The sequence below is a fragment of the Myodes glareolus genome, chromosome 25 (assembly GCF_982192425.1).
Source record: "Myodes glareolus chromosome 25, mMyoGla1.1, whole genome shotgun sequence".
In the NCBI taxonomy this organism is placed as follows: domain Eukaryota; kingdom Metazoa; phylum Chordata; class Mammalia; order Rodentia; family Cricetidae; genus Myodes; species Myodes glareolus.
The window spans coordinates 25,282,613-25,307,783 of record NC_142050.1 but is presented as its reverse complement, the minus strand read 5'-3'; the positions used below and the strand labels follow the sequence as shown (position 1 = coordinate 25,307,783).

Genomic DNA, 25,171 nt, shown 5'->3' with positions numbered 1-25,171 from the left:
ACACTATTGGAGAAGTAGGGGAATTTGTTAGTGAATGAAAACTTGTCTAAAAGAGAAAACAAAATCCTTTACAATTTTGCCTAGACCTTAGTACTGATGGGGTCAGGTCTGTTCTTGTAACAGTGTAGTTATGGGAATCAAAATCGTCTGGGTAGCACAGTCTAGGGTCTTTCAGCTGTTGAAAACAGTGGATCAAACAGTTTTGAAGTCAGCCTTATTATAAGCATAGATGAGTCTTAGGTCTAAAATGTCCATGGCTTTCTTGAGGCAGAGAAAGATAAGTCAAAGTTTCTCCTGGAGTAATCGTTCAAAAAACCATTTCAATGGAAAAAGCATAATTCCATGAGCTAACACACACACTCCACAAACACTCATACACATACACACTCACTCACATACATACTCCCTCTCTCTCTTTCTTCTCTCTCTCTCTCTCTCTCTCTCTCACACACACACACACACACACACTTTTTTACACACACTCACATACAGTCTCTCACACACTCACTCACAAACTCACATACACTCTTCTCTCACACATACTCATTCATGAACACATACATTCACTCATACACACACACACACACACTATAATGCCTTCCTTTCTAAGTTTATAATTTGGGGTTCTACAAAAATGTGATTTAGGACACGGTTTAGAATATTTTCATCACCCCAAATACGTCCCTTCAACCTCTTTGCATTCACTCATTCTTTCGTGACATTATGGGAACCAGTGATTTGTTTCCTGTGATTAGATTTATGCTTCTGAAAAAAGATGATAGGTGTAGAAGACTTTGCAACTTCTGTGCCCAGCTTAGTTCATTTAATTCAAAACATTTGACACCCATGCATGTTATTGTGCCTTCATTTTCATTGCTTTTTTATTTTTACATGAGTTTACCAAATTTTGTGTATCCTTTCAGCAGCCGATGGAAATTTTAATTGGATTCGTTTTTCTTTGCATGTTCAAGAATGTTCTAGGAACATTCAAGGACAGCTCTTTGGAAAGGCTTATCTTCCTGTTTCCTTTCTGTCAATATTTGGGACTAGAATTCTGGATTGTCTGGTAAGAATGCATTTAACTGAGTGAGAATTTGTTAATCTTAGTTCATGAGTGTTTGCATCATGCGGTATACCAGTAGGAGCGCATAAGCTTTGTTCTGGTCTTCCCCAGCATGTGAGAGCATCAGCCATTAAGTTTCAGCTATCCATGTAGGCCGTGGTTGATCACTATGACTCTAATTTGCATTTCTCTGATTGTGTGTATTCTTCCTTCTTTCTGTGTACTTATTTTCCACTTCTGAATCTTCAATTATCACTTCAAACATTTTGCCCACAAAAAAAAAAAGAATCTGTGACTGGAGAATTGGATCAATGGTTAAGAGCACTTTATGCTCTTATAGAGGGCCTGAGTGTGATTCTTAGCACCCTATGGCAGATCACAAAAGTCTGTAACTTCTGTTCCAGGGGATCCAGTGACCTTTTCTGACCTTTGCAGACCCAGACATGCATGTGGTTCACATACATATATACTGGCAAAAAAATCATAATAATTAAATAATAAACCTAAAACATACATAGCATGAAGCCAGGCACAGTAATAGTAAATACCTGTATTCCAGCATTCCAGAGACTGGTGGATCTCTGTGAGTTTGAGTCTGGCCTGGTGAACAGAGGGAAACCCTGTCCCAAAAAAGAATCACTAATATTATTGATCTGTAGAAATCTTTATTCAGTATACAAATTCTCTATCAATTGGGTATGTAATAATATATAACAATTATTTTACAAATAAATATAACAGAGCAGTGATTTTTTCATTCTTATAACTATACCATTTGACAAACAACTTTACTGGCATCAATTTGTCAATATTTTCTTTACTGTATTATTTTTTCTAACATCAGAAATTTGTGCCTCTCTCAAGATTGCAAGCATCTCCAGTGTTTCCTTTGATATTCTTGAAGGTTTAGATCTAATGTTTAAAGCTATGATCCTTGAAAAAGTTACATTTGAATATGGCATGAGGTGAGGCTTGAGGTTTGATTTTGAAATATGCACGTCTAGGTGTTCTCTTCCATACGATGAAGAGCTGGTCAGGTCTTCCCTGGATAGTCTGTGTATCTGCTGAGAATGTCTTACACTCGTATAAGTAAGTATCTATCTCTTGACTTACCAAATTGCCTCAACAATCTATTTGCCTATGCTTACTTTTAATATCTCACTTTTATTGTAAGTAACTTTTTTCTAAGAACTAAAAATAAGTAAATAATCTTACTTTGGAAATGTTGTTTGAGGGAATGGGTGACATATGACTTTAATTCCATCACTTGAGAGACATAGAGACAGGCAGATATTTGTGCATTCAAGGCCAGCCTGGTATACAAAACAAATTCAAAGGCAATTAGGACTGTTATACAAAGAAATCCTGCTTCAAAAACAAGCAGACAGACAGACAAACAAAAAAACAAATAAAATAAAAAATGTTATTTGCTGTTTTTCCAGATGTGTCAGTATTTAAGCTTTTTGATCAATTTCTAGGAAATAAGCCACAAAACAGAAAAAAAAATCTGCTTTAGTTTTAATTGTAATCACAATGAATCTATGGATCAGTTTAATTAATGTAATTTTAGAGATTTTATATCTTAACATTTTTACTTATTTAACTTTTAAAGCCTTTGTCGATAATGGTTGTACCTTTCAATGTAAAGAATGCCCATATTTGGTTTTATTTATTTTTATTTTCCTATTTGAGAATTCTCATGTGTACAATTATTTTAAAATTTCTAACTCTAGCTACATTTTCATAGTAGAATTTTTTGTATGTTCTTCTCTCTAGTGACACATAAGTTCTCTTTTATTTATAAATTCTTCAGGCTTCTCTGCAACAAACATTAGGTATAAACAAATAAAAGCTATGTGATTCCATCCTTCCTTGTTCACATAGTATTCATGTCTTCCCTTTGGTTTACAGCACAGGCTAAGTCCTTTGGTTGAATATTGAATAAAAATGATAAAGGAGGAGATGGATTGGAGGGTAAACAGGGATGTGACACAATACTCAGGATCTGATTTTGTACCTAGAACACATCTTAACCTCTTATGCCACACACACACACACACACACACACACACACACACACACACACAGAGAGAGAGAGAGAGAGAGAGAGAGAGGAGAGAACAATAGCATATGTATATATGACTGTCCTTTGGCAGGAAAATCTTTCACAGAAAACTGAAGGGCATATTCAACTTAATTCATCTGAAAACAAACTAACTGGAAGTATATGGTCTTGGGAAGACACTGAAGATACATATAACTGATACACTGCCTAAAACCAATAAACTGCAATGCAGTGTGAGCTGACACATGTATTTAAAACAATGTGTCACACAAAGTAGGATGGAAATATTAAAAGAACAGTCACTAGATGACGGTTTATTGTGTTCTGAGTTCTTTATGTTCTGTCAACAAATATATATATATATATATGTGTGTGTGTGTGTGTATATATATATATATATATATATATATAAATTTGGAAATGAATGCCTTGTATAAAAGATAGTTACCAAGATCTTTAATGCTTATTGCCTAACTTTAGGTATCGTAATTTTAAATTCAACTTTCTATCACCAATTACAAAATTTCAGGATACATTTCTCATGGTGAGCTCAATGATGTAAAAACAATATCTAATTTAGAAAACTTCATTAGTTATTTCAGACAACAGTGGAAAAATTTCCTGTTATTCTTAAATGAATGCTTTACAATATTAAAGAATATTCAAAAATCCTCATGATTTGTTAATATAATTTCAATAATATGGCTACTATGATATAGAAATATTTCGATGGGCATGAGTTCTTATTGAGGTTTTGCTGTAATTTTTCATAATTTACAAGAAATATGACCCCCACTATTATGTGCCAATTTTCTTAATATCATCCACAGTGAATTTGAAATATTATATTTCTGGTTGGCAAGATGACTCAGTGAGTGAACTGTTTTCTTCAAAGCTGGCAAGCTGAGTCAACCTCTGGGTCCAACACGTTGTAGGGGAGCATGAACTTCTGCAAGCTGCCCTCTGGTCCCGCATGTGTGCCATGAATGGTGCGTGCATGCACGCACACACAAATATATACATTTAAAGATTTATTTCAAAATTATCACACTGAAACGCTGATTATACGGCTTTATAAAAAGGTTGCTTTTTAAACCTTTAATAAGCCATATTTCCTTCACTTCTTTTTAGCAAATGAATGTGTCCAGATCAATACAGATGTTTTAGAAGATGTAAAATTACAACATATCTGTGTCAGAGCTTCTTTAGAGTTAGTAAAAGAAACATTAAGAGGAATGTACAACACCCTCCCTCGACCCAACTCTGAGTCTTTTTTTTTCAATCCCAAGAATGAGAAAAACAGAGCATATGGGAAGCAATCTTGAAAAAAAATCCACCGTACAAGAAAAATTCAATACGCATGATTTTAAGAGATTCGGTTTACAAACAGAAGCTGCAGCGCTATTGAACATAACGAAAAAGAATAAAGATTCACAGTTAAGATTAATCATCACAAAAGAAAAATGGTTTCATATCTTATGTGAACTGTTGTTATTAGGAAAAACCACTGAAAATGTAAGGGGAACTATTATCTTTAATTGAATATGTGAAATTGAGTGAATGATTTCAAATTTGGATTCTACAGAGTTTCTGTGGATCAGTCAGATGAAAACATTTAGAAGGTTCCCAGACTCACACCTGTAAAATGGGAGTATATAAATATCACTAACATTGACATATGCATCTCTGTGGCAGGACTTATGTCTTATAATTTTGGGCCCCTCGCTGACATGGCTTATTTAACGAGGGATAAGAAATCGTGCTTGAGTGAACAACACACAGATTATCACATTTGTGTACATTAAGGGGTCACATTCAATGACAGGAAACATTACAAATTTTGTTTTCTTTATCAAATTATGAAAAATGTCCTGCGTATCTTCTATACCAGCTCTCATTTCGTCCCCAGTGCCCTTCACACTTGGTCAAACAAGGGTCAGGGAGATTACTCAGTATCTGAGACTATTTAGTGCTCTAGCAGCTCACCCAGGTTTGGTTCCTACCATGTGAGAGGCAGCTCCAAACCATCTGTGATTCCAATTCCTAGGGTTCCAGTGCCCCTTCTGGCCTCCACATACACCAGGTGCACAGTAGATGCACATAAATCCACTTAGGCTAACACTCATACACACAAAATAAAAATGATGCGGTTTAAAAGACAGTTAAACAATCAGAAGGCTTTAGGGCCCTTTTTAGGATCCATTCGATATTAGAAAATGATGAAAAGTTAAAGTATTAATTCATTAAAATGATTATAAATGATTTATATATTTTTATAAATAGTACCATAATGTTTCATATTAAAGAAGAATTTTATTTGGAGAAAAAGTAGTTGGTTCACATTTTTTATCTTTCTTTAATAACTGCAGTAATAGAAGGTAGAGTCAATATCAATTGTTTCATTTGTAAACTTTAAAATACATGCATTTGCCATAATTTCCTTAAGGATACAAAGACAAAGAAATATTCAACTGTGGTTGTATTTTACTTCAATTACACACTATTTTCTTTTTATCCTTATGATCATGCTGTTGTTTTACAGTACAGTTTTAATAATTTGTCAAGACAATCAGTGTAAAGTATAACCTAAAGTGGACCTTTTTACAGCGCATGTATCAATCATCATTTTCTGATATTGGAATATTAGGATTTATGTGTTGATTTAAACATAGAAATGGTAGAATTTTATTGGCTTTGTGTTGTAGCACAACTGTAACCTATATATTGAAAATGCTATTTTTATCTATGAATTAATTATATCCCTTTAGTAGTGTCCAGTGGCGTGACCACATATTCCAGGTTGTTTTGTGATAGTCTGCTATTTAAAGATGAAGGAACTTATCATAAAAATGCTAACTGCCTGTTAAACACACACCAAGTTCAGTCCACTTCACATATACCAAGTGACTGAGTTGTTCCTTGTGCTCCATCCATGGCAATGGCATCCTCAAGGACAAATAGAACTACATTGAATACATTTATGCAATATGCAGGTCTCTTGCTGTGGGAAATTCAAAGACTTGTTAGATTCTGTTTCTTTTAAACAGAACAATGTTTCCTGTATATTTTAACTGTAAACAATGTGCTAATTTTCCTACTTTGCAATATATTGGCAACCACTTTAACATCTAGAAAGGAGAAGCTGAAAATTTTATTCAAATTTGCCCATCATATACAGCATACACATAGCAGAACAAAGTGTGAATATACAGAAATAACTTCTAAAAAGGTCCCATACAAACACTAGTACATGACCGTGCTGACTCCCAGTACTTCTTCAAACCACTGAGCAAGTACAGACAACACTGCTCACAGAGGGGTTCATAACTCTACTTCAAAAAGATAATGTTTCATGACTTTAAGCAAAAAGATACTTATAAAGTAATATTTTACTACCTCTATATTTAACATATGTTGGGCACGTCTAAACATCTAAAGAGATCAGGTATTTCAAGTAAGCCTGTTGTTCACTAAGCACACAGCAGTCCAGTAAACAGCACACGTGTAACAAGAGGAAAGAAGACATCTTTCTTGGATGTTGTAATCATTGTGTTGTGCATGCATTCATTCATTTCTCGCCCCCTTACCATGTGTGTATGTATTTGAAAATGCCAAGTACTTTTGGAAATATCTTTCTAGATGCTCTAAAGTACCTGACATATTTTATCAACAGTGGTAAAACCACACATTAGAAAAACATTTTTCTTAGGATTCATTTGAAATATTGTTTGGAGAGGAACAGTCAGACCTCTACTGCGTTGACTATATTGTATTTATGCCCTGTTTCCCAGGAGAAAGAAATGCAGAACAGTAAGTCATTGTGACCCAGGGATTGAAAAGAAACCACTGGCCCATTGTGTTTGGTTTTGTTGTGTATATAGTGTATATAAAGGACAAAGGAGTCCTAATTTACAGCATCTAGTCCCTCTAGATGTTAAAGAGGTTGCCAATGTATTACAAAGTAGGGGTAGTAGAACAGTATTTTGTACTTTTTGTGTTAAATATTTTTCTTATTTTTCAGTCATTAGATTCTATTTTCTTCAAAAACTTCAAGTATAGAGGCAAATAAAAGGTAGTTGTGAAAATGTATCAGATTTAGTTAGTGACTAGGGCCGTAGAAGTACGTATAATTATTCTTTGGATATCTAGTCATTGGAGTCATGCATTCTGCATGAGGAACTTAGTGGCAGCATTTGGCCTGGTATTTTAGAGAAAGATATACACTCCTGGGTAGGAATGAACTCTGTGAGGTATATTCAGAAGTTGGTTAGAATCTAGGCACTGAGCAGCTGAGCTCAATGAGCTGGGAAGCCTGGATTTGCAGGTAATGGTGTGTGTAGTTAGGGTGGGGCGGAATAATTAACACTGATTAATCATTGAAAGGCTCTCAAATCTTGGGAAACAGATCTCTATTTGTGGGAGCTTTAGGGTTTTAAAATGTAACTTCAGGCTGCTTTCTCTCCCTACTGATTTAGTCTCTCTGATCTTGGATGCTGCTTGATGGAGAATGACCAGTGTGGATCCTTTTTCTTCAGCCACACCTGGATGTGAAGTTAAAAAGCACAGAGACAATAAGATACAAAAATCCTTCCCTAGCCTAGTTCAGTTTCCAATGCTTGATTTAATTACTTCACCAGTCCCCTAGTAATAATGCATGTGTTGTCTCTCTTAATCCATCCCTGTCTCAGAGGCTTGACTCTCTGAAGTCCTGTTTTATGGATTACAAACTTAATTGTAGAGAAGTCGGTGGCAGGGTTGGGATTTGGAGACACTGTTAAACATCACATTTTCTTTCCTCCTGCAACTTTGTGCCTATGTCTCCTATTACTGCCATTTTATGATTAAGGGAGCCGACACTTGGGAAATCAAATCATTTGCCTGTAGTTTTACATTTTCACAGATGCACAGCTACGATCTTAGAATCTGTTTTTGGGGTCCCTCAAAATCTTTGATCTTCCCTTTACATCATATCATAGACTTTTTTTGAAGTGGTTTTCCTGAGAACATGGCAGTTCTCCCACCTTCAAGAACAAAATTGAAATGAATAAAAGAATGTATTCTGCTCTGAGGGTAAATAAGGATAGCAATTGGTACTTACATAATTTAATACCCTTTCAGACATATGTGTGCATCTTCAAAGTAAGTAAAGCTATTGTGTGATGTCTTCCAAGCAGAAGACTAAATGCTTGGCCATAAGAGTTTTCCCTTTTATGGTGCAAATAGCTTTTATTTTTACTCATAGTAAGAGGTCTAGCTTCAGGATTTCAGTGCATTGGACACAGCCTGTTTAGAAAAAAATGTGGGGGTATTGAGCATGCATGTCCACACAGTATGGACACATACATGGCCAATTTTTCAATTTTGATTATTGAACTCAGATGTTAGCCAAGATAGGTGGTGTACATCTGTTATTCTAGCTCTTGAGAAGCTATGGAAGAAGGATCAGGAGCTCGAGGTCAGCTTGAGATATTGAGATATTGCATGACGCTGTCTTAAAAATCCACAAAGCAGAATGGGTAGCAAGATGATTTAGTGGGAAAAGGCCCTGGCTGTCAAGCTGTCAATCTGAGTGAGATCTCTGGATACCACGTGGTTAACAACCTCACCCCACAAGTCGATGCTCCCATGCATGCTGTGTCATTTGTACCCTACTCCCAAATAAATGACTTAGAAAACCACAACACAAAACAAACAACCTAAAATGTTGCACACACAGCGTCTCCCTAAAACAATCAAGAAAGCAAACAACAGCAATGGAAACAGTTTGAAGAACTCAGGTAGTGATCACATACCAGTAGTGATCATATGACACCCACTGTCTGTTTTCTGTCCTGCTTGGTTGAGGTAGTATCCTGCAGTGGTGGAACGCTTGCTCACTCAAGGCGGAGCTCATTGATTTCTTTTCCAGATAAAGAATCATGGCAAGTTAGATAGACTTGCTGTTCTTCAAATTCCTACCAATTTACATGTGAATTACAATATTTTATTATCATTATTACAGTATGACATGAGAAATACTGAAGCAGATGGAGATATCAAGCAATGAGAGAAAAATATGAGAACATATTAGTAGTTAGGTGAAAAGTAACTACATGTGAAAGGGACCATGACAAAGAAGACATGGATTCTACTAAGGTTCAGTGTGCATTCTTCCAACATTATAGTAGACTTGCATTAGTTTGGAGCTCACTCAACTGAAATTTACATAGCTTGGTTGTGAACTGAACAAAGTTCACTCTTAAACCACATACAGCACCAGTGTTTCATAAGCATATTAGTTTTGCAATCTAACCACCCAAGGACTATTTGACCTAATTAGAAAACACAAACACAAACAAGCTCCTCTAGGTCCCTGTAGTATGTACTTGTACACAATTACATACTCAAATTTTCCCAGAAGTGAATCTGTTTAGAAACGCTTTTGCAGAATCATAGGACTTTGAAGCATCAAAACTAAACAAATTATCCATCTTCATAGACGAAGAAACTGAATGGCAGGAAGGTTAGGAAGATTTCTGGAAACTCACAATTGGAAAGATTCATATATTTTTATTGTTCGCGTATACTATTCAAAGCCCTGTTTTACTAAAGTAGGACCAAGGCTTTAGAACACTGCAGAGATCAAATGGACTGGGATAAACTGTATTGCAAAATAAAAAAAAGCAAATTTTTGAATTGTTCCTATTAAAGTGGACTGACTGGTTCAGACACTCATTTAGTGGATACAAGCTTAGATAGAGCATACTACCCCTTACCCAATTTCCCTATCTCCTTTGCTAATAAATATAGATCCATTAAAACTGACCCCTTTATTTTATGGGTCCAGCATTCTTCTGTTCGTCTATTTGAAAAAAAAAATCTTCCAAAGTTCATTCGGGTGTAACAGACCAAACTGTTAAGAAATGCTGAGTCCATGAATTAGTGAGGAAGCATAGTCAATCAGACAGACTTTCTCTTTAATACATTTGAATATTATAAATATCTGTGTTCCTCTTTATCTGTTTCTTTGTCTCTGCCTGTCACTCCCTCATCTCTCTCTCTCTCTCTCTCTCTCTCTCTCTCTCTCTCTCTCTCTCTCTCTCTCTCTCCATATTCTGACAGTGATAGAGAAGAAGGGATGGAGGGATCTTAATACAACCTTAGTCTTTAAAACAGAAGGTTTAATAAGTAAAAGAGTAGATCATCACGTTGCACATGGGTTCAGATCTAAGACATGACTAGTTCTGCTCTAAGATCTATACGTAGAAACTAGAGGGATTGTTTTCTGAAATTGTTCTATTAAATGATAAAGTTTTCATAAAATGATCTAATCAATTCAAAATTTTATTCCAAATTATAAATGTAGACTATGTTGAAGATATGTAAAGGAAATAATTTAAACATGAATATGACTTGCTTTTGTTGCTTTTTTATTTATTTACTTATTTGTTTGTTTATTTATTTAGAGACAACACCTTATTATGTAGCCTAGAATTACTAGAAAATTGTCCCTTTGCAGAAGCCTCAAAGATGCTGGAACTATGGATGTGTAAACCTCAGGCTCATCAGACGAACCAAACTAGAAACTTCCACTTCAGTTTCCATATTTGTAAATTTAACAACTTGCAATAATGTGAGGATATATTTCATAAATAATGGCTATAATAACAGCTCACTAGTTGCTACACCCTTTATAAATTATAAATTTATAGATTATTAAGTATGGTTACTTTTTTAATCAATAAGTCCTAAGTTCCTTGACTCTTAATTCATTTTCATCATGAAATCAATTTTGGAGATGAGAATATAGTTTTGGACATTTAGGTTATTAACATATTATGCACTTAATTAACATTGCTGTGTGTGTGTGTGTGTGTGTGTGTGTGTGTGTGATTTTTCCATTTGTTTCTTTGAATGCTAGATACTGAATCCAGGATCACTGTACAGACTAAGTCAAGCCTCTATGCCTAATATCATTAAAGTCCTCTCTGGCCACTGAAGGAAGCTGTTAATCAGAGTTTTTCTGTTGCCTACTAGTCATTTTTTTTTTGTAAATTCTAGGTTATTATCATGTAAAAAAGGCAAACCTTCAGGACCAGTCTCCAGAGGGCAAATAAAACAGAACAAACCATGTATGCTAGAAAAATCTTTGAGCAGACTTTGCTAACTTTTGAATCAAGAATTGTTCAGTTCACGTAAGAAATAATAGAATTTCCCTTCCAAACTTAAGAAGCCAACATAGACAGTAAGTGATTTGCTCAGGGGTTGGGAAGAAGGGCATGTTTAAATATCAGTTTGTGTCTTCAGAAACTTATTTTGGACCAGTGATTAGCACAGTCCCCTGTTTAGCAGCAAATACTGAACACAAGATGGAAGTTGTTCCTATATTTCAGCTATGCATAAAGTACCTGCATTTTACTCAATACTTTTTAAAGATGACCATTGATCTTTTGGGAGAGCTTATTCAACTTGACTTCATAGAAGTTATAGCCTGGCGAATAAAAGCTGGCCCCGTGTTAACAAATGGAGATGGTGTTAGCTTGTGACATATTGTTCAGTGGAATGTCTACCTCCTGTGGTGGATAATAATTCCCTCCTCATGAACTATCTTTATTTTGTGAGAGCAAGATAAGCAGTGTGTAGATTGTTCATCAATCAATCAGCATCCTTGAGACTGCATGGCATTCATTTATGAAAGAAGGGTACAAATTGAAATGGTGCTTTAGGGGCCCTTAGGGTGAACAATGCTGTATCTGTGATCATCACAATAATTAATAATGCATGGCTTATATTAAATTAAACTTTTAATTAACAAGGGAAAACTAAAATAATTTTTGCAAGGGGTTAGTGATAGATAACAAATTTCAAAAAGGTATAGTGAGAGGAGATTTTTATCAGAAAAATTCAGGGCAATAATTGAAATCTCTTGGGAAAATTTAGTCTAGAAACCAGTATAATTCAAATATTAGGTGATAAAACATGCTTTTCAAAGATATGTAAGATTCAATTAACAAAATATAGCATATTTATTTATACTTATAGTGTAAATTATGTTTGGGAAAAATGTTTATCTGTTGCTTTAAAGCCATTCCCCAAACAAAATCTTTCTATTTGTGAATGCTGCCAAAATATGTAGCATTTGACATGGAAGAAATTGACATGCTTATCATCCATCTAAAATGATGGTCACTAAAGAGTATGTCTTTTGTCTTTTATTTCTTTAATGAATACTTATGAATATTTGTCTGTGCTATACCGCTACAACCCCTTACTTCATACTTTCTACTCGAATCTAGTTCCTCTCCTTTCCCTCCTTTACCATCCATTCCTTCATATCTTACTTGTACGTTGTTCTTTGATCCACACGTTGATAAGGACTGCATTTCCTGTTTGCTGTGTGATCTCACTGCAGCGTCTTGGACGCTTCAGTTTCTCTGAGCTCATTCCCGACTTCTTTGGATGATGGTGGCAATGACCCATTTCTGTCCCTTCCACAGCAATTAAATATTTGTTAGAGTTTCCCATGATTCTAAGCCTGTGTACTTCCTTACTCATATTTTCCCTGAGGAGCTTGCTCAGTTTCATATTTTCAGCTACCTGTCTGCTTTAGTTTGTTTTCTGCTACTCTGATAAATACTAGCAGCAAAAAGCTACTTAGGGGTGGTATTTCCATCTACACTTCCAGGTCATAAACCGTCATTGAGGGGAATTAGGACAAGGACACAAGAAAAGACTCTAAAGGCAGGATCCTGGAGCAGAATCCATGGAGCAATGCTGTTCCTGGATCATTCAGTGGCCCCTACCTAATCAACTTGTGTATAATCCAACCATAGGAGGAGGGGGCCTCACACAACAATTATTAGTGATGACAAACTCTTATAGACATGGCTTTCTGATCTGGGAAATCCCTGAGTTGAGACTCTGTTTTCCTAGGTGACTCTGGATTGTGTCAAGATGACAAAAACTATTGGGACTAAAAGCCACTTATGAGTACATATGATATTTGTCTTTCTGGGTCTGAAGAGAGATGTACATGGATCTAATCTACATGGGAAGTAGAAAAAGACAAGATCTCCTGAGTAAATTGGGAGCATGGGGACCATGGGAGAGGGTAGAAGAGGAGGGGAATGGAAGGGAGGGGAGCAGAGAAAAATGTATACCTCAGTCAAATCAATAAAAAAAACCTATCAGGACACTCTTCTATAACAGATGACCACCATATGTCTGACTTAGACAGTTAATTTTAATTAATAAATAATTATTTATTTAACTAGTGTTCCACTTGGATAACAAAAGTACAAAACTAAATCCATAAACTCTCTCCCTACCTATTCATTTTCTTGAATCTCTCTTCACAGTAAGTGAAATCAAGTACCATGTCTTTGAGCTCAGAACTCAGAGGCTCTTTGGTTCCTATCCCACTGATGGCATTTGACTAATACTGAAATGTACTCCAAATCTCTACTCTAGAATACTCCTTGAACTAAAGCGATTAACACTTTTTACTTGGATTATGGAGGTCACATTCTATTTCCCATTATCTAATGTGTCTTCCTTTGTGTCCTCCATTTAGACATTCACTGTTCAGTCTCATCATATTTTCCTCCTCCTTAAAGTCAGAGAATTGCTTGGCACAGTCTTCTGCCTCTTAGCCAGACTTCTTAGCTTGTCACTTCACTTACCCTAACGATTATTATTTTCTTTCTTTTTTTCAACCCACTTCCCTTGCCTCTGGCTCTAGTGTACTGTCATCCTACAAATTGATTATGCTATATCGTGCCTTTGCTGTAATCTGTTATTCCTTCTGCCAGAGATCCCCAGATCCCCCTCCTGTCTGAAATGCCACCTTTTCTGCATCATTTTAAAAACCAGTTCAAGGGTCACTTCCAGCAAGCTTTCACTGACATTAGATCATCCTCATTAGTGCTAATCTGATTTCTATGCTCCACCTGCATGGCCCTTAATCAGTTGGTAACACATATTGTACTGCAATTAAATTGCTAATTTTCTTGTCTACTCCCACCCTAGACTGTAATTTTCTTGAGGGCAGGAGTCACGACTTATTTGACTTTGTATTCTCAGGGCTTCAGCTAAATAGTGTTCAATAAATGTTTCTTGATGAGTGAAAAAAATTAATTAGTGGGCTTTTGAAATAAAGGATTCTATTTGAATTTTTCCATTGGTCAGGATTGGAATCGAAAAATTACATACTATTTAACATTTGGTTTAATGTTTAGTATCATGTAAGAGTTATCATTAGAGGGAGATAACAATGACTATTTAAAAAATAACAGTCATTTGGGACCTAATTTTGAATCTCTATGAAACCTGACATCATTGCTGTAACGCCAACAACATTGACTGAGATATTTTCAAATGAGATGAATCTTTGAGTGCTTAGAAACATAAGCACATTTGGTTTTGTATAGAGTGTAATGATTGACTGCACTTTTCTTTTTTCTATTAAGATATTCTGGCATCATGCACACACAGGATAAATAGTAGCAAAGGTTAGAAATATTTAAAGCACCCCCAATATATAATGAGAGGGATGCACAAACATCCAGATCACAATTATAGACTCATAACATTGACACACATAATTAATGAATGACCTTGCCCAAATTACAGGATAGCCTGAATATATCAAGCATAAGAAGTGGAAATGCTTTTGCTTGGTTCAGCAGGCTACATTTACAAATTCCAGGACATTTTTGATCCTTGTTTTTGAGGGTTATGTTTGCACATCATTTCAGAAACTTAAAATAGGCTAGAATTTCAATAGGTGCACAGTGGCAAAGATGTTGCACTTTTGCTTTTAGTGGTAAGACACGTGTGCACCCTTGTCCTAAGTGAAGAGGTATTTCTGATCAAATATGTAGTGTATTTTAAGGAATGATTTCTAGACTCTGATTTCAGAAAAGAGCACAGCCTTAGTGATCGTGTTGCTAGTACCAAGTAGAGAGGGGCTTGGTGTTGGTAATGCTCAGTTTGTGCTGAGCCGTGAGTTCTTTGTATCCAGAGCTTGCATTAGCCTTGTGGCAGAGGTTAGCATTAACAACCCATACACTTCTGTTTAAGGAATGTGTACACATATTGGGCACTTTGGTCCTTGAGTGGAGTTTAGCATTTGCAAGGCGTCATTCATTTCACTCAGGGAAAGGAAATGGGCTAGTGCCCAGGTGTCCCTGTTTCTGCATGCAGCTTTTTAGTGTTCCAGAGAACCCATTTCCGCAGGTGCACACATGGGACTCACTTTTTCCCCGTCTGCATCTTTTATTCTGTTTCTCGCTTTGTTCTCATGAATAGAGCTTTTGAGTCATGGGTGCCTTTTATGGAAAAAAAAGACTCACTATTTAGTGGATTTTAGTGTACTGTGAGGACAGGGTCTTTATGAAACTAAATAGCTTTTAATTCTGGAAAACCAATAATTCATCGGAATCTTGATAATAACATGCCTTCCCTTGTATACAACGATGACAATAATCACTCAATTACTTCCTTAGAAAAAATTCCTAGATGTGCAATTTCTGCCTTTAAGATTCTTAATAGATATTACAAAATTACTCTTAAAGTGACTTAGATTCTCATACATGCAGCAAAGCTGTTTTTATTACTTTTTATCTTTATCCTTGTTAGTGGTAATTTTTTTTAGTTTTCACATTATTTAATTTAAAATAAGCCTGCAAGTATTTATATACTAACAGGACATTTCAATTTATTCCTTGTAAGTAGCTTGCCCATGCCTAATTTTCTTTGGGGGTATTCCCCCCTTTTTATGGCTGTGTATGAATCAGTTTTAGAGTGGGCATATCAACAAATTTTGTCTGGCATGTATTACAGAAATTGACTTCTCTAATTCATATTTTCATATTTGATAGTGCCTGTCTTAGAGCAACTTAAACGAATTAGTAGACAACACTGTGAAGTCCTTTCCCGCTTTCGCCGGATGTATAATTACTAGGAACAGGTGTCAACAGTTGCGTAAGAAAATCTGTAACGAAAAGACTGAATTTTCCAAAAACATTACCTTTTAGCAGGCCTTTTTTTCTTCTTGCTCCCTGGAATCTCCTCTAATTATTTGGCTTCTGAACACCTCAATTTTAAAGTCAAATGATGCAAATTTATTGCAATATAATAACTTAAATCGAGGTGAATATTGTGTTTCATTATAGGATTCCACTTCTGCACTTATTAGAATTATTACCGTAATAAAATCTGATCAGCACACACACCTGCACACACGCTCACACCTGCACGCTCACACACTTATACACACATATGTACACACAGACGTACAGATACATGCCCTAGGATGCTCAGACTTTGGTAAGAAGCTCTTTTGTGTGTTATCACTTGTGCTTTAGGAGGCCAGTGTCTGATTGGATTCTCATACGAGACATGGCTACTGTTAAGTTCACTCCAAGAGCTGGGATAAGAAACCTTCTGTTCTTCTTAGTTGTAGACAGGAATTCAAGTAGCTGTGCATACGAGCCTGTATTCTGATACCTGTGTTAGCAGCTGTGCTCAAAGGGAGGCAAACAGTTTTTTTTTTTCTGCGACCCAGCGAGGTGGCTGCAGCTTTTATCTGATGTTGAGCACTAGATAAATTCACCCCACTCCTATTTTCCACTCTCCAGCTGGTATTCAACAATTCTTGCTTTAAGAACGACTACTAAATATGTTTCAACTTTCAGTAGTAAGGAAGCTTTCCTCTCACCACCATTGTGGCTAGGAATGCAGGTCAATAAACACTTTAACACACACCTGATGGATTTATCATCATTATGTATTGCTTGCACTTTGACATGTGTACCATATAAAACAATCATATGCTTTTATGATTATTGTGTGTTTGTATTACAACTTTACTGAGTCAAATGTTTTGTGTCAATTTTCACTTTATATTGCAAGACTTGAGATTGACATCTACCCTTTTAAATTTCTATGTAACCAGTGTCTAAAGTTATTTATAGAAAAAAAATCATCAATTTTATTTTTTTCTTCAAATGTCACTTTGTCTACTACTTTACATTTTCTGATGAGGCTTTTGAATTCTTACTATGACTTTTTGTACAGCAGTATCTCAACTGCACATTATATTTTACTGTCTTTCAGGGAAATTGCTGCTACAAATCTATATTTCAAATTTTCCTTGCTTTTTCCCCTGTAGTTGATTGCATTTGGTTAAAATACCACCCAAAAATGAATTAATGCTTTCCTTAGTAATAGACTAACTCTTGAGATCAACTGGAGACACTATTGTCTCTCTAAGGAGCATGATATAGGAATGCATGTTACTTATTCAACTCATGTGTGATTCTCAACTATATATTATTTTAATATAATTATAGAAACCTCATAATTTATGTACATTTTATGTTGATTGCTACTGTTAACGGAATATTCCCCTATAATAGTTTAAGAACAATTGTTATTAAAGTGGGAATTTTAAGCAGGGCTTTTATTTTTTAATTTCTTCCAGAAGAATTTAAATGAACAAATTAGTTTTTCATGTAACTAGTTGTGCATAAAAATGAGTATAATTTTGTCTTGTCCACATATTTGTGTCTGTTTTGTTTGGAACACCAGACAGAGACTGAATGTTGGCTGCAGCACTGGGCATCTTTGTTTTGACCTAACATAAAGTTATTCTTTTGTGTAACACTCATGATCACTAATATTTCCTGTTTATTATGCTAGAAATTATTTTGCATTCCAATTTTCTGAAAACATGATACTATATATTTTTCAATGACTTTTTGCCATCTAATGGTGTCTATATATATAGACATTTGTGTTTGTGGGGTGTGTGTGTGTGTGTGTGTGTGTGTAGATATTTTTGCCATACTAGTAACTGAGCTTCAGACTTTACACATTTTAGGAAATATTTCTGTCACTGAGGTATATTCCAAGCCCATAACACTGTATATTTTGTACTTTATTTGTATTTATTGTACATTTTCTTAATATTTAATTATGCTTTCATTTGTGGGATCCAACTTCTTCGATGTGGTGCATTTTCAATATAATGCTACATTTAAAGTTATTTGAGTTCAAGTGTATTCCTTGCTTTCTCCTCTATCAATATCATCAGGTTGATCTGTTTGGAGGTGATTTTTGTACTCATCTTATTCTTATTTTTCGACGTGTATCTATCCAGTTTAACCAGGACCATTTGTTGAAGATTCTATCTTTTTCTCCAACAAAAATTGTTGTCCTCTTTGAAAAAAAATCAGATGGCTGTAGAGGCACGGTTTTATATGTGAATCCTTAATTGTATTAATTTTTCAATGAGTTCATTCTTATACCAGTACAATGCCATTTTTTATCACTATAGCTGTGTAGTATGTTTTAAATGGGATGGTGCTACATCTAGGAGGTTATCTATTTATTAACTATTATTAATCAATAAGCTCTTAACTTCTTTGGGTATTATATGCATCCATATGAAATTTAAGGTTATTTTTGAGTCTCTGAAGAATTGTTTTGGAAGTTTGATGTAGATTTCACTGGTCTTGCAGATTTCTTTTGGTAGGATGCCATTTTCACAATATTAATTCTGCCAATCCATGAGCAATGGATTTTCTGATACTCTCAATTATTTCCTTTACTGGTGTCTTAAATAGTTTCATTCTTTAAAGTTTTCACCTCCTTGGTTATGTTAATCCCAAGGTATTTCATTTCATTTTTGAGGCTGCTTAAATGCAATTTTATCTCTAGTTTCTTTCTCGGCATGCTTCTCCTCTGTGTATAGGAAGGCTACTGATTTTTATGTGTTAATTTTGTATCCTACAAAATTGAGTGTGTTATCAGTTGTAGGAGATTTCTGGCAGGGTCTCTCCTATATTTTGTGTAAAGATTCATCTACAAATGAGTAACTTCTCCCCTCCTCTTTGTATCTGCTTTGTTATTTTTCTTAGCTTCTGTCTAGGGTTCAACTTTTCTATTAAAGAGGAGAGTGGATATCATAGCTCTGCCCCGATTTAGTGGATGCTGTGAGGTTACTTGTCTTTTTGTTTTGTAAGGTGTGGGTTGTGGACTTGCTGTCCATTGCCTCTATTATGCTAAGCTCCCTGTTGATCATGTGTTTTCTGTCTCTCAGTATCTTTTATGGTGGATTACATATGTTTATTTTCATATGTTGATACATTACTCCACCACTTGATGTTGTGGGTAATATTTTTGATTGGTTCTTCTATTTTGTTTGCAAGTATTTTATTGAGCTTTTGCTTTAATGTCTATCTGATATATTGACCTATAATTTTGATTTTATGTTGAATCTTTTTCTGGTTTTGTTTTCAGGGTAATAGTGGCGTTGTAAACATAATTTGGGAATGTTCATTTATTTTCTGCAGTAATTTAAGGAGGATTGATGTTAGTTCTTCTTTGAAAATATGGTAGAATTCTGTACTGAGTTTATCTGGTCTAGTGTTTTTCCAGTAAGGAGAATTTTAATTACTGCTTCTATATCCCTGGATGTTATGGGTCAATTTAAATCATTGTTTAATCTTGATTTAGGTTTAGTAAAACATATATGTACAGATCAGTCATTTATTTTAGATTTTCCAGTTTGGTGGAATATAAATGTTTTTCTTTTAAAAATGTTAGATTTTATGGTGTATGGGTGTTTTGCTCATATATATGTCTGTGTACCACATGTGACCTGGTATCCTGGAGGTTGGAATAGGGTGTTGGAGACCCTGGAAATAAAATTACAGACAGTTGTGAGCACCATGTGGTTGATGGGAATGAAACTCCGTTATTCTGGAAAAGCACTAAGTGCTCATAACCCGAGTCATCCTCCATCTTCAGAATATAGATAGCTTAGGTATGTTTTAATGATTCTATGATTTTCTTTGGTGTCTGTTATTATGTCTTCCCTTCTCTAATTCAAATTAGATGCTCTCTTTCATTTGGTTAACTTGGCTAAAGGTTTGGCAATCTTGTTAATATTTTCCAAGAAAAAAAAACCGTTAGGCCAAGTCTTTGTATTGTTTTTTACATTCATATTTCATTAATTTCAGCCCAAATTTTGATTATCTTTCCTAATCATCTCTTTTTGGTTATTTTTTGTTCATTTTTTTCCAGTTGCATCACTAAGTTATTAATATGAGATCTCTTCAGGTATTTGTAAACATAGATTCTTAATGCAGTAAATTTTCCAATTATGATAACTTCAGTGTGTCCCAACGGTTTGGTAATATGTTGTTGTCATTTTCATTTAGTCCCTGAATATTTTACGTATTATTGTTTAACTAATTGCAGAAGTTTCTGTCTTTTCATTTAGAGATGGAACTTATAGCTAATTTCTATTTTTAATCTTTTCCTTAGTAAGTAAATATTTTAATTAGGAAGAGACATTGCTCCTTAACAAACAAGATTGCTATGACCGGGATACCAATGTGAAAAATTAAATTTGTTATTATTACTATCATCTTTATGTATGTATGTGTGTACATCCATGTAAATGGAGGCCACTTGTATGTGAATGTGTTCAGAGATGATAAGAGGGTGGCAGAGTCCCTGGACCCGGCCTTACAGTTGTTTGTGAGCTTCTGAAAGTGGGTGCTGGGAACCAAACTGGAGTCTTGCTGAAAAACAGGAGATAATCTTAACCCTTGAGCCATTTTCCAGCCCCTCAAGAAAAAAAAATGAATTAAGTTATATATATATATATATATAAGTTATATATATATATATAACTTAATTCACACACACACACACACACACACACACACACACACATATATAACCATTATTTTATTTTAAACAAGTTAAAGTCATCAAATTAACCTTTAAAATAAACCGAACATTTCTGCATTGCTTAACATCTTCTCTGTATATTTGTATGTGAGTGTGTGGGCAGATGCACGCTCATGAGAGTGTGAGTGTGTACCTGAACACATCCATGGTAAGGCCAAAAGAGAACATCAAGTGTCTGCAGAGTCTTCACTTTGGGACAGTATCATTTACTGCATTACCACCCCAAGACAAAGATTTTTATTGAACCAGAAGCTGATTTTTTGGGGTTGGGCCAGCTTCTTGGTGGGCTGTGGGAATTCGTGCTTTTCCATATCCATGGCTGGGGCTGCAGAAACACAGACATTTCTGTTTATTTATGTGGGTAGTGGGAATCCATCCCACAACTTCATGATTGCAAAGGAAGCACCATTCCCATTAAGCCATCTCTGCAATGTGCTGAACTATTATTTTTAAATGCATATTTTTCATTAACTTTATGATGTAGATGATGACAATAATGTTTAAAAATTTTTGTCTTAATAATTAATAATCCCAATGTGAAAATACAGTATTTTCAGTCTCATGCTTTGCACATCTCCCTGTGTTACAGCAGATTTCTTAGGTATGCACCCGAGGGACACAAACTCGAAAAGTGAGGGTCAGTTTTACTAACTGGATTTATAAAACTCTGCTTGTTATATTTATATTTTAACTATAATAGGCATTTTTTTCTTCCCTATGCTTTAGGTGATTTCAAATAAAGAGGATGACTTTACTACTGTGTATTATTAAAATTAGAATAATAATATATTTTACCCATAACTCTCAGGGAGAAGCTCACAAGATACAAAATTCAAAACATACATTGAAGACTAAGTTTTTGTAGATTTCTTAACTTTTGCTCTAGAGTGGATAAGACACAGTTACATAATTTTCTTAATGGGTCTTATAGTTTTTACAACAGATGTCCTTTTACAACTGGTCTTTAATCATCCTTAATTACATGCCTGTGGTTTCCTATATTCATAGGCCCAATTAGTTTATTTTAAATTATATTAAACATCTTACATGGTGAAAGAACATATGATTTTTTTTTTTTTTGCTGCAAACCAAATTTGGTTAATAGCTGCAGACAAAACTTCACAGCTGGCACATTTCACCAGTAATGTTTTCTGTGGCGTTTGCATGCTGAGCAGTCATGATGGGAATTTGCTGCATGTCTCTCAGCCCCTGGCAGTTCTTACTGGGTTTACACCTCCCAAACAGGAACTGCACAAAACATCAAATCAAGGGGCAGCTTTTGCAATACTGTACCAAAAGAATCCCAGTAAAAAGTTCCTATTTTGTAAACAAGCAACCAAAAGAAAATAATAAGCCAAAACATCAACAAAATGATTAATATGCATATTTAATTGTTTAACTTAGATATGTTATATTGGTAATTATTTATTAGACATCATAGAAAATCAGAAGAAGATGACAGTGTATCATGCTGATGTTATGGTTTTAATTTATAAAAATACATATCATTTATCTACAGTTGTCTGACTATTGTGATGATAGTTCATCATTCTAATATTAAATATAATAATCTAAATTTAAGCTTCTGAGTTGTGTCTAAAGTACATGTTTTTTAATTTCCTGATTTCATAAATTACTCAATATTATCTTTCTTTTGATACTTTTTCATGAGAAATGAAGAGTTCTCCATATTGCTTCACATTTATATTACTGCCTAACACTGTCATTGATATTATTTTTGTTCCCTTTACAAATACATTGTTATCCTATCCTGCTTCCTTCGTGCACAAAAATACAAGTTAAGGGCATTCAGTTATTCTATTTTCCATGTTTAGATATTTTTAAATTTCATTTTTATTTTAGTACGTTAGTGTTTTGCCATAGGCGTTGAGTCCTCTGGAATTGGAATTACAGGCAATTGTGAGCTGCCTTGTTGGTATATAGGGTATTGAACCCAGTTCCTCTAGAAGAGCAGTCAGAACTCTTAACTACTGAGCCATATCTCCAGTATGTTTTTAAACATTTCTGTATTATTTACAAAACATTTTTCAGCTTAACTTGACTGAAATCTAGGGCCCACAGTATTTCTCTCAAAACTACCTCCTCAGGTTTATGCTTGTCTTTTTTTTCTTTTCTCAGTGTCAAGAGTTTAAGCCCAGAATATAGTAAAGCAAGCATTATATCAGTGAGACAGCCACACCGCCAGATCACCAAATCTATATGTAACACTTTCAAGTCATATAATATCTATTTCACTTCCTAGTTTTGCATGTGTGGCACTCACTGTGTAACCACGCTGGATCTGACACAATCATGGTGTGTGTGAATTTATTGCTAGTCATCGTCAAAAGTCCATGAACCTCATGCCATGAATAGAAGACACTCCAACATTACTCTTCCATAACAATTTCCTTTTATAGTAATCCTGAGTTTTAACTAGGATCTCATTTGGTCAATGTATTTTTCAAATATAGTATTATATTTGAGAATTTCATACATGTATAGAGTGTGTTTTAATGATAGTTACATGCTCATTTCATCTTCATCTTCTTCTGGATATCCTCATATATGTACTTATACCAACTTTGTGCTATCACTTATTTCTTTTTTATAACCCATAGGCCAGTATGTACATGAGCATAGGGCTATCCACTAGAGCATGGTCACCTGTAACATGAAGGGGCCTACTCTTTGGGATTTTATGTCCTGTCCAATTCCCATAGCTATTTAGCCCCAAAGAAAATCACACAGAGATCTCCATAAGTTATAAAACTGATTGACCCATTAGCTCAGGCTTCTTATTAGTTCTTGTAACTTATATTAACTCATTATTCTGATCTATTTTAGCCATATGGCTCAGTACCTTTTTCAGCTGGAAGGTCACACCCTGCTTCCTCGGTGGTCTGTGCAGGACTGGGAGGAATCAGCTTCCTCCTTCCCAGAATTCTTCTATACTCATTGCATCACTTCTACTTCCTGTCTGGTTTTCCCACCTATACTTCCTGCCTGGCCAATCAGCATTTATTTAAAACATAATTTACACATTACAGATAATTCTCCCCGCATCACTTCCCTGTCTTTTTTTTTTTAAAAAAAATAAACAAACGAAAATATCCATAGTCCATTTTTTGGGAATGTGGGTGTAATATTCCAGGTGACTTCTGTCTGTTTGGAGGTGCTGATAATCTTATGGGGACCTAAAGAAAATTTAGAGTTATAATCAAGTCCCTACTGGAGTATCCTGTGAGTCTTGATCATCTCAGGCAGCAGTCTTGAATCTGTTCTGGATGTAGAACTCAGACATCCAGGCCATCTATGCCTGCTGGAGATTTCTCAGGTGGCCTTTCTTGATCAAAGCTGATTTTTCTTAATTCTGAATAAATCCAGAGCCTCTCATTTTCTGTGGAAACAAAAACAAAATCTCTTCTCCAAAGTAGCATACCTTTTGGCTTCAATTTTGAAGTCAAGGAATTTTCAAAATACCTATCTTGGATTAATTCTACAGCATTTATAGTAAAATATCTTTTAACAGCTGTTGTTTCTTTCTCAGCATTTAAACAATTTAAAGAGAGCATAATAGCATACAGTATCAAGATTCTCTGTGCATTTTCCATCTTTACGTGGCTTTAGTTTAACCTTTATTTCTTTTATTTTTACTTTTCACTTTTGACTTTTTGAGACAGGTTCTCTGTGTATCTTTGTCCTGGAACTCCCACTGTCAACCAGGCTATTCTTGAACTCACAGAGATTTGTCTGTCTCTGCCTCCCAGGCATATTCTACCTGCATGTGTCACCACAACTGGCTACACTCTTCCTTCCTTCCTTCCTTCCTTCCTTCTTTCTTTTTTCTTTCTTCTTTTTTTTACTTTGAGAACTTTAACCTTTAGCCCATATATATTTTTAACACACTGTCAATCATTTAGAGGATTTCTTCCTCTTTGAATCTTTCTCTACTGGATACCTCTCTTTTTCTGACCATGTGGGCTTTAATTTGCTAAGGAATGTGGAGAAGATTAAAGCTGTGGCCCTGATGAGTTTATCCAGCCATTTCTTTAGCTTTATGAAATTTCACTCTCATGGTGGAGTTACCAGTTGTAGCCACGTTTTGTTTTTTTGTTTTTGTTTTTTTTTTTACCACAACTCTATGGCATTTCAAGGTCCTTGCCAGTAAGCAAGCTGCAACAGTGTGTCCATAAACAACACTCAAAAGCTCCATAGTAGGGACCGCCTGCTTGAAAGAGTCAGAGTTTTCCCTGGCAGAATGGCTTTTTTCCTGCTATGGCTAAAAACCGAAATGC

General features: G+C 35.1%; 1 protein-coding gene across 1 annotated transcript in view; it reads left to right on the top strand.

Moving 5' to 3' along the window:
- The window catches only part of Grm8 (glutamate metabotropic receptor 8), an 824,187-nt gene that overhangs the window by 544,124 nt on the left and 254,892 nt on the right, over positions 1-25,171 (top strand). The gene's annotated exons all lie outside the window — the stretch shown is intronic.